Source organism: Petromyzon marinus, unplaced genomic scaffold, assembly GCF_048934315.1.
Source record: "Petromyzon marinus isolate PM22_M1 ecotype Great Lakes invasive population unplaced genomic scaffold, UKy_Petmar_22M1.pri1.0 PM_Scaffold_7, whole genome shotgun sequence".
Taxonomy (NCBI): Eukaryota; Metazoa; Chordata; class Hyperoartia; order Petromyzontiformes; family Petromyzontidae; genus Petromyzon; species Petromyzon marinus.
In genome coordinates this window covers 162339-172300 of record NW_027423677.1, presented here as the reverse complement: position 1 = coordinate 172300, position 9962 = coordinate 162339, and positions in this window count along the sequence as shown.

The following is a 9962-nucleotide window of genomic DNA, read 5'->3' as shown; positions in this document are numbered from 1 at the left end:
CAAGAGGTAAGAGGTGCATGAGTGGGCACACACTCTGGGTTTTACATCTGCAGAGTTAGTTAAGTGTACAGTGTGCTCGCAAGCAGAGGTGAACAATAAAAAAATCAGTGGCGGTTATGAGAAACGCTACCCTGAAGTAACGGGCGGTTTGCACTCTGAACTTGCAATCCAGAAGTTACTGGTTCGTTTTCCCATCGCAGCGTTTGAAACAGTGGCGCAATTTTCTTAAATTTACAATTTTTACCTTGCCAACCAGTACAAACAGCCAGGTGAGGTGTATAAGCGTCACTATATATGAATAGTTTAGGACATATTATGCCCACAAACTCACCCGTTCACGCACTCAACCACCAACTCAATCTCACTCAAATGACCAACTCACTCTCACTCAAACCACCAACTCACTCAACCATCAACTCACTCAACCCACCATCTCACTCAAACCACCAACTCACTCAACCATCAACTCACTCAACCCACCATCTCACTCAAACCACCAACTCACTCAAACCACCACCATCTCACTCAAACCACCAACTCACTCAAACCACTATCTCAAACCACCATCTCAAACCACCAACTCACTCAAACCACCATCTCACTCAAACCACCATCTCACTCAAACCACCATCTCACTGAAACCACCAACTCACTCAAACCACCAACTCACTCAAACCACCACCATCTCACTCAAACCACCATCTCACTCAAACCACCACCATCTCACTCAAACCACCATCTCACTCAAACCACCACCATCTCACACAAACCACCAACTCACTCAAACCACCATCTCACTCAAACCACCATCTCACTCAAACCACCATCTCACTCTAAAAGGTTGAAGGTTAAGGTGCAGGCAGCCCTGAAAATATATTGGCTCGTGCCACTGCAAGCTCCCTTCTGGAGGATATGTTGTTGAGCCAGACGTTTGGAAGAGGTGGGAGTAACCCACATTTTACCCCACCACACACGACCTGCCGATGGACTACCCATTGACAGTGCTGAGTGGACAACGGCAGGGCCAGTGAGGGGGGATTTAAGAAACGGTTCAATCACCTGCCGCGCTTCGAGGACGAACCGGCGGCATTTGGGTTGCCAAGCCCAGTGTGATAACCGCCACATTATGGCAGCATCATAATCTGAATATTTTTCCTGGATCAATCCGATGAGCTATAAAGCTCTTTTTCACAGGTGTCCAGCATCACTTCATCATTTGGATGATGGGTTCCTGAATCAGGTGAGAGACAGATTTGTCCTCCTCTACCAGGTGAGGTCGGGCAATTTTACTTCTCACTTCACCTTCCTCACCTCAACTGGTAAGGTAGGAAAATCATTGCTCCTGAACTAGGTGAGAGCCCAATCAGGTGTGACCTGTGGTGCATAAGGGGACCACACCAATGATAAAAAAAATACTAAACTCTTTTTTATTTTCTTGGTTCTTTCGGTAAAGTCTCGTAGAAGGGAAATAATAAAAATATAAAACAATACAATTCTCACGACGTTTCGACTGCAACACAAGCAATCATCATCGCTTCTACGTGACTTTACCGAAAGAACCAAGAATATGAATCCCTGCAGTCACGAAAGCTTTAAATCAAAATGTATTTTTATTTATTTATTTACCAAGGTCACATCTATAACAGCAGCCACTATACCTGACCAGTGTTACTCATTTCTACTTTTACCTATTATTATGATTAGTGTGTGGACCCACCAAAATGCGTTATACCCCTGCTACAACTTTATCACCTTAGTTCTCATATGATCTCCGATGCTAAGCAGACTTAAGCCTGGGCTTGCCCTGAGCTACAGACGTGTGACTGTCAGGTGACCAGGGGATGGCAGTGCTGAGTGTTTTCTTCAGCTGCAAGCCGAATGTGGGGAGTTGTGTCGACTGACAGGCAAAGCTGTACCAGCTCAGCGCTCAGACCTCTTGAGACACACACCCACATTACGATCATATGATATAATAATGTTTAGTTTTAGTTGGAGCGCCGTTCATGCAAATTGCATGAACAATGTCACTGCAGCCAAGCGGTGAGCCAGCACCAACAATTGCCCAAGCTCTATATACCAATATATTCCAGCCAATGTATGCGTGTTTATTCACGTAGGGGGCAACACTTTATCCCATACAGAAGGGACAGATAATATTAGTCCACATTTTGCTCTGCTGCCTTTTGGCATATCCAGGGTATGGCACTTCCTGCATGCTCACGGGAAAGAAGTTTCGCAACATTTGCGTGATCCATGAATCCTCGCCTCAACGGTGTTGGATTACAGGCGTGCACCACCGCCGCCCGGCTAATGAATGCTCCCCTCGTGTGTACGTTTGCGTGTGTGCTTGCTTCTCAGATTGACCTGCTGGAGGACCCGTGCCTGCTTAACGTGGTGATTCTGCAGACGGTGTTGCAGGAGATCCGCCATCGCTCCGCTCCTGTCTACAAGAGACTTCGCGACATCATCTCCACTCCGCAGAAACACTTCTACGCCTTCACCAATGAGCACCATCGGTAGGCGCAGCTCTCCAACCGGTCGTAGCCATCTCGCCAATCCAGTGTGCACGGCACACGAATTGACGCCTCTTTACTTCTGAACTGTGGCACACGGTGGCGGTTGGTGGCGCAAAGTCTCGTTGGGACTGTTTCCCAGTGCCATGAGGGCCAGCAGAGTTGGTGGCGTAGTGGCGTTGTGCATAAGGCTGCCCCTGTCCAGATGGCCAAGGATTGGTAGCTGATTTTTTCGCCAGGGCTGAAATTAATTGCACTCCTTTTATTGAATTTTGGCACTCCGTGGGGTGGGGTTTGAATTGTATGTATGTTGAACTTCCTTCACAGAGTACTTAGCCAACTGTGCTACGTACAGTTGAGATAATAAACTGTGCATCTGATTCGGCTCGTGGGACTGAACGCCCCCGTGGCTTGAGTTACCGAGCAGAAAGGCGTTTTATAAATGTAATTCATGATTATTAAATACATTTCTTGTCATTAAAACTGGATTCCTGAAGGCGTTTCCAGCACTCGGAGGGAAACCTCTGACATGCCTAACAACTCACGGAACTACATGATTTACACTTCTCGCAGAGCTGTGCTCATTTTACTGCCCCAGAAGAGGTACACATTTCCTAGTCGACCTCTTAAGCACCATTTCAACTCCACAACTTTGTTACTGTGATTCGCGTGGAAGTGATTACACAGCAACGCCTAGTGTGATTGTCTAACAGCGCCGTAACTTGATTGTCGTGTGTCACAGAGACACGTACGTGGAGCAGGAGAAGGGAGAGCCTTCCAATGACCGTAACGACCGAGCCATCCGATATTCTGTGTTGACTATTCCACCTGAAGACGGCAGCTTGTGTTGCCTCCGAAACGTCGTGATTCAATTGTTTTCTTTTATTTTGTTTTATTTTATCTACGTGACTTTACAGAATAAAACCAAAGAGTATGAATCCTTGCAGTCACGAAAGCTTCAAATCTTGTCACACTGCTTTTCACATGTAACAGCCCTCTTTTTCAATCCACTGCTGGGTGTGGGCCTCGTTCTGTGCGAGGTTGTGCAAGGTTGTTTGACCGTACGGTAGATCCCCGTTGAATGCGCGTTCACACTACGCGTTTTGGCTTTAACACGGTTTTACCTTTTTATGGAAAGTGTTTAGATTTTAACGCTCAACCGCGCTCGCTACATTGCAAGTATAGCGCGTGGTCACGGACTACTTTTCTGAGCGGCGTCGGTGTTAGCAGTGTTGTTGGATGATGCTAGAAGCTGTAGTACTGATGTATGCTGTGATACCCAGCGTACCTTCCTCTTCCTCGGTCTTTGTTCCAGCTGGATCTTTGTGCGCGGAGCGTCATCTCGCTCCCTTATATTTTTCACTCACCATATCTCTCACTTGAGATTTAATTAAAGGAGTGTCATACTTAGCATATTGATAGAGATACTATATAAACACAACACATTTTAAAATAAACATGTAAAACAGTGTACTGTGCTATCAAAAATATATATTGGTAAATAAAGTCATGGTTTGTCAGTAGAGCAGAAAACAACAAGATCTATTTATATCTGCCAACCGTACACTCGTTGAGCACACGTTTGGCTGATTTATACACCAGTTCTCTTCATTGCAATTTAACTAAATCACCGAGGCGATACAAAATTTAGATAACAGCATATGAGGATTTGTGCACTTGATGTTGGCCATTAAAGTGAATTGTTCTCGTCTTCAAATGATCAATGAGTGTCAGCCTCCGATCAGTAGAACTACAGGTAGGCATCACCTCAACTGAGCACATCAACAAGATTATGGAGGAGTGTGATATCACCTGGCTATGGGGTCAGCCTACAGCTGCGTGCCAGCTCATCTGGCTGGACATCCACGTTTATATGGGGCATTGTTCCCGAGCATGTCCAGTCACATAATGGAGCTGAATTTGTTTCACCACAATGCCAAATGACACGTGAGTACGACACCATCTGGCCAGCCACAAATGTCTTACATGCTCTTCGTTGTGGTCGTGAGGTCATGGGTGTTTGCAAAGAGATAGCCCTCACCCTAATAGAGAGCGGGGATCACAACACCTTCACGTGGCCTTATCAAATGCACAGTCCTTCATTCTAGGACTGTATATCGTTTCCTTGGCGATTACAAGCAGCGATTTTGCTAAACCCTGTTTGTTTGGTATGCTTCTCTCTCTGTGGCCCCTGTTGTATCTGTGTTAGTTCCCCCCTACTTGAGTGTCTGTATATACATCTGGGGTTATGTTTCTTATCTCTCGTAAATTTAGCTCTTCTGTACCTGATAATGGCTGCTTGTGTTGCAACCGAAACGTCGTACGCTATTATGTTATTTTATTATTTCTTGTTTATACGTGACTTTACCGAAAAAAAAAAGAGTAATTCCTGCAGTCACGAAAGCTTTGAATCAAGTCTGTAGTGCCTCTTGTTAAACAGTGCTTCAGTTAAACAGGAAAATTAATAAATCCAGCAGGCATGACTTGAAAAGTAGCAAATTTACATTTTGGGTGGCACTCTATATTGTCCGGTAAATCGTGTCGCCAATTATAATTTCTGCGTTTATCTGCGCGTGTCTGTGTACCCCCAGTGGAGGAATACGTGCGCAGCTTGCTGGACAACCCTGAGTTGATTGACCGTCTGGCACTGGCCTCGGAGCAGGTGAGACTCCGTATGCGTGCATCAGCTCTGCCCCCCCCCTCATATTTATGGTGCGGGCCTGTACCCTTGTCCGACCCCTCACTTCCGCGTTGCATCCAGCTGCCTCACTGAAGAAAGGGACACTTGCCTTGCGCTGAGTACGACGTTTCGCTGGTTGTAATCGCCAGGGAAACGATATACTCGATTTGTAAGTGTTGTGGGTTTACTCTCCAATACACTGGCGTGCTGCAGTAGTAACTAATTGACACGTTTTGTTTTATGTAACAAACCTTACTAATTGGCTGTACCGGGTTAACTACACACATTTACGCGCTCTTACCCAATAAACCTTTATTATGTGTAATATTGGTCGCAAAAGAATACGTGTTAAACAGCTCCCTTTTAGAACGTCTCATCCTCACGAGCAATGGTCAATCAATCAAATAAATCCTAGATTAATGACGTGGCATATTTAGCAAAAAGCAGAGATGGAAGGGTGAAACTCTAGAGGTAGCTCTATGATATCCGCTTTTGTGGAATGTTCTCTAACACGGATGGCCGTACTGCTCTGAGAAAAATCAGACTGGATCCTTCGTCTCGTTACGTGATGGCGGTTGCAAAATTGTTGTTGACGCGTGCATGTGCCGTGCGTGTGCTGTGTACGTGTGCAGGATGTGGTGGAGTCCCGGGTAATCTTCCTCGAACATCTCCCGCTGTCCCAGCTGCAGCAAGGTGTGCGCTCCGGCCGGTTTGTCCAGGGAACCTTCCTTGCGAGTCGTGAGAATTACCTGGAGGGGACTCTGAGGGTGCGAGGGGACGGTGACAGTGATAAAGAGGTACACGTTTCACAAGCCTGCGTCTGGAAGGAACAATGCTGTTCGATCGTATCTGTGTGAGTTTTTAAAACAAATTTATAATGAAGCAGTGGCATAGCGTTCTTGGCATGAGCAGTAGCTCTTAACCTTTACTGCAAGGCTGCAGTAAAGGTTAAGAGCTACTGGGCTAAAATATTTGTATTTTGAACGTCTTTTGCACCCTATGTAGGTGTCGTAGCCTGGCTCCTGCCCCCCCGGCCTGTGGGTCCTGGTGCAGTTGCACTGCCTGCACACTCGACAGCTACGCCACCACAACCACAGTATATACGTTAATTGTGACTACTTTAATAATAGGGTTTTTCCCTTTCTGGCAACAAAACTGAAACCTTTTACAAGGAATCATGTGTGCATTAACCACAATACTTGTGGTCAAAATGCAAACACAAAACACACTATGATAATATATGCATTGTCCTTGAGACTGATTGGTCCACACCAGGGACAGCTTTCTTTTGAGCCTCGACCCAATTGGTGCGAGACCAGAGGACGCCAAAAGGCGTACGCATATATTGCAAATATTATCAGTGTGTTTTTGTTTGCATTTTGACCACAAGTATTGTGGTTAATGCACACATGATTCCTTGTAAAAGGTTTCAGTTTTGTTGCCAGAAAAAAGGGGAAAAACCCTATTATATTTCGGTACTGGCAAAGGAGGTCTAATGATGGTTGTGACTACTTTGTTAACAAAATGAATGGTCTATTTCCACCTCCAAAATGTAACGTTAAATAACAATTAGGTACATTGGCCCTTTGTTGGAAAAAAAACCAGTCCAGAAATTGCCCTGCTTGAACATATGTTGCTGAAAATCATTGGTTTCAGAAGATTCATGGGCTCATAGTCCTACATTTTAAATTGTTTATTCGTGGTATTAAAACTCTTGTACAGTAAACTTTGGATTGCGAGCATAATTCGTTCCGGAAATGTGTTTGTAATCCAAAGCACTCGTATATCAAAGCACTCGTATATCAGTTGTGATCACGTGACGCTCGGCAGTACAAAGCTGCTCGTATTGCAAGACCCTCGCTCGTTTATCAAATTAATATTTATTAAAAATTTTGCTCGTCTTGTAAAACACTCGCAGACCAAGTTACTCGCAATCCAAGGTTTTACTGTATATGCTGCTCTCTAACAGCACTTGGCCCAGCGGTCTGTTCTGGCTATATGGGGGATCTTTTTTGTCTCCGTGCAGGTGTTGATCCAGGGGCTGCAGCATTTAAACCGCGCGATGCACGACGACATCGTGTGCGTGGAGATGTTCCCCGAGGAGCGCTGGGTTGCCCCCTCCTCGCTGGTCCTGCACGATGAGGGCGTCGCAGGGGACGTTGCAGAAGAGAATGAGGAGGATGTGGTGAGTGGCGCGTCAACACTGCCGAACCAAAATCAAACCCAGACACCTGCAGTGTGCGTGTCTCTCTCCCCGTGGTCGCATGGATTTTTCTCCAGGTCCTCCGGCTTTTCCCTCCACAGTTACAATCTGACATGCACTTAGAGTATTTGGCTGCTATCAATTTCAAATGTGATAAGATACTTCATTGAACGATCATTTGTGGCCAGGTCACTTAAAAAGAGCTATATAGCTCTCAGAGTCCTTACCTGGTAAAGTTATTTAGTTTATAGTTTTTAAATAGTTTTAATATAGTTTAAACAAAGAATAACAACAAAGACTCAACCACTTCAAGAGAGACCTTAAACATAATGAACACCGTGTGACCAGATAACAATCCACATTAGAGATGCTGTTAGCTTGATTTTGCGTTTATTAAATGACTTTACATTACATTACTTCAAAATCAAGTCAGGAGTGCTAATCATTTCGTACTATTTTTGTATGTACGTAGGGGTTATTTGACCATACTTCGGTGCGGGTTGGTGAAGGGGGGGGGGGGCATAGATCAGGAGCATAGAAGGACAGGACAACAGTTCATTTTGCTGTACTGCGCTCTGCTGTCAGCCATTTTGGCGCAGAGCCTATACCACCTGTTATGCATATCCAGGCTCAACACGGCGTCGCTTCCACGGTCTGAGCTGGGTCACAGGGTGGCCTCTATATTGAAAACTAATTTCTTTAGAACTGCTTTTTGTATTTAGATTGTTGTCCTTTCCGCGCACCTCCGATTAGCATGGTTGGCTGTGTACGGTGCGAAATAAGTTCTACATGCATACATACCACAGTGACAAAATGCAATGAAGTTAATTGAAATTGGCACGAAAACAACCGTGGTTTATGAAAAGTCGACAATATTTCACAAACATAAACAAGTGTTAGATATTAAATCGCATGTAGTGCAAGTTGGCTTGGGCAGATTATTTATAGACTGATCATTGCACAGTTATACTTATAAAAACGTTACGTAAGCATTAAACACATATAGGGTGACTGATGTGCTAAGCAGGTAAGAGAAAATGTCAATCACAGTTGCAAGTGATATCATAAAGAATCGAGAGATTAAGCATCAAATTGTGAATTAGATGGGAGGGTAACCTTTGTTGTAGATAATATTGGTCGCAAAAGCCTACGCGTTTTTTTTTAAACGTGTGGTATCTGATGGGCGTGTTCCGGTTGATTCCATCAATCGCCAGAACTGTTTTAACTTATCAATATTTACGGAGGACTCCTCACTGTGATCTTTCGTCATTTTAACAAAGCGTCAGTCTCATTATTGACATTGATGAGACACAGCATGAAACCACATCCGCAGGTTAAGCGCTATTGTTTTGGATTGCTCCTTCCCCTTCAGGCCAAATTGTATTGTGTTACGCAGTGAGCTGGTAAAAAAAATAGTTATTTCATTATTTCAGTGTGTGAGAGAGACGCTACTGTGGTGAGTGCTCATTTGAGTTTGCGTTGTCATCTCCCGGTGCTATCCCAGCTGCTGCTGCTGCTGTCGTCGCTCTTGCTTAGATTGCGCAACACGATGTTTGTCCTTTGTTTTGGTCTCCAGCTGAAAGCCGAAAGTGGGAAGATGCGTCGGCCCACTGGCAAAGTGGTCGGCATCATCAAGCGGAACTCGAGGCCGCTGTGCGGCATGCTCATGTCCAGCCCAATCAAGGAGGTGGGCTGATCTGCATGTGTGTGTGTACGTGTGGGGAGCGGTGATGTAGCGGTTAGCGTGCTGCGCTACGAATCCTGGGACCCGAGTTGGATTATATTTATCGCTCAACCAATAAACAGCGGCAAATGTCTGAACCTGTCTTGGGCCCTTCCCTAGGTCGACTCGGCCATAAATGAGTCTCTGATGTTGCATGTAAACATCAGCGCTGTGGAGACAAAGGCGGTCGGGCATGGTGCTGGCCGTACCCACCTTGTCGTTTGCCGTACCAGCTTAAATAGGTGTGTGCTGACGGCACTCGCCCAAACAGTTTGTTGAATGCCTTACTGGGGGCTCTTTGTGCGTGTTGCAGGCCACCCGCCACCTGTTCACGCCCGCGGACCGCCGCATGCCACGAGTGCGGGTGGAGACAAGACAAGCAGCGTCCCTGCAGGCCCACCGCATCGTGGTGGCCATCGATGGCTGGCTGCGACACTCCCGCTACCCAAACGTACGACTGCACCGTGACGCCCCGCACGCCGTGACACCTCACCCGTCCGTCCCGTGGTCGGCATCGTCGGGCTCATCCTTCTGTCACTTTATGCACGGCCACGCGGCTCTGTATGCAATACAGCCGTCGAACCCAAAACACGAACGGTGACACGGTGAATTGGAAGTCAGGGTGGATGAGCTGGCACCACTGTGATTTTTTTGTTTGAAAGCATGGCAAACTCACCTGTGATTCAACCTAGGTTATTAAGGTGTTGTAAGTTGATAGTCTCAGCCCAGTCACCAATAACTGCACCAAAAACGATATTAAATTTGGTCGTGCACTTCGATTGTTTAATTTCCATCTCTGAGAAAACTACTGCTTTTGACTGCCATGTGATGAACATTACTTTG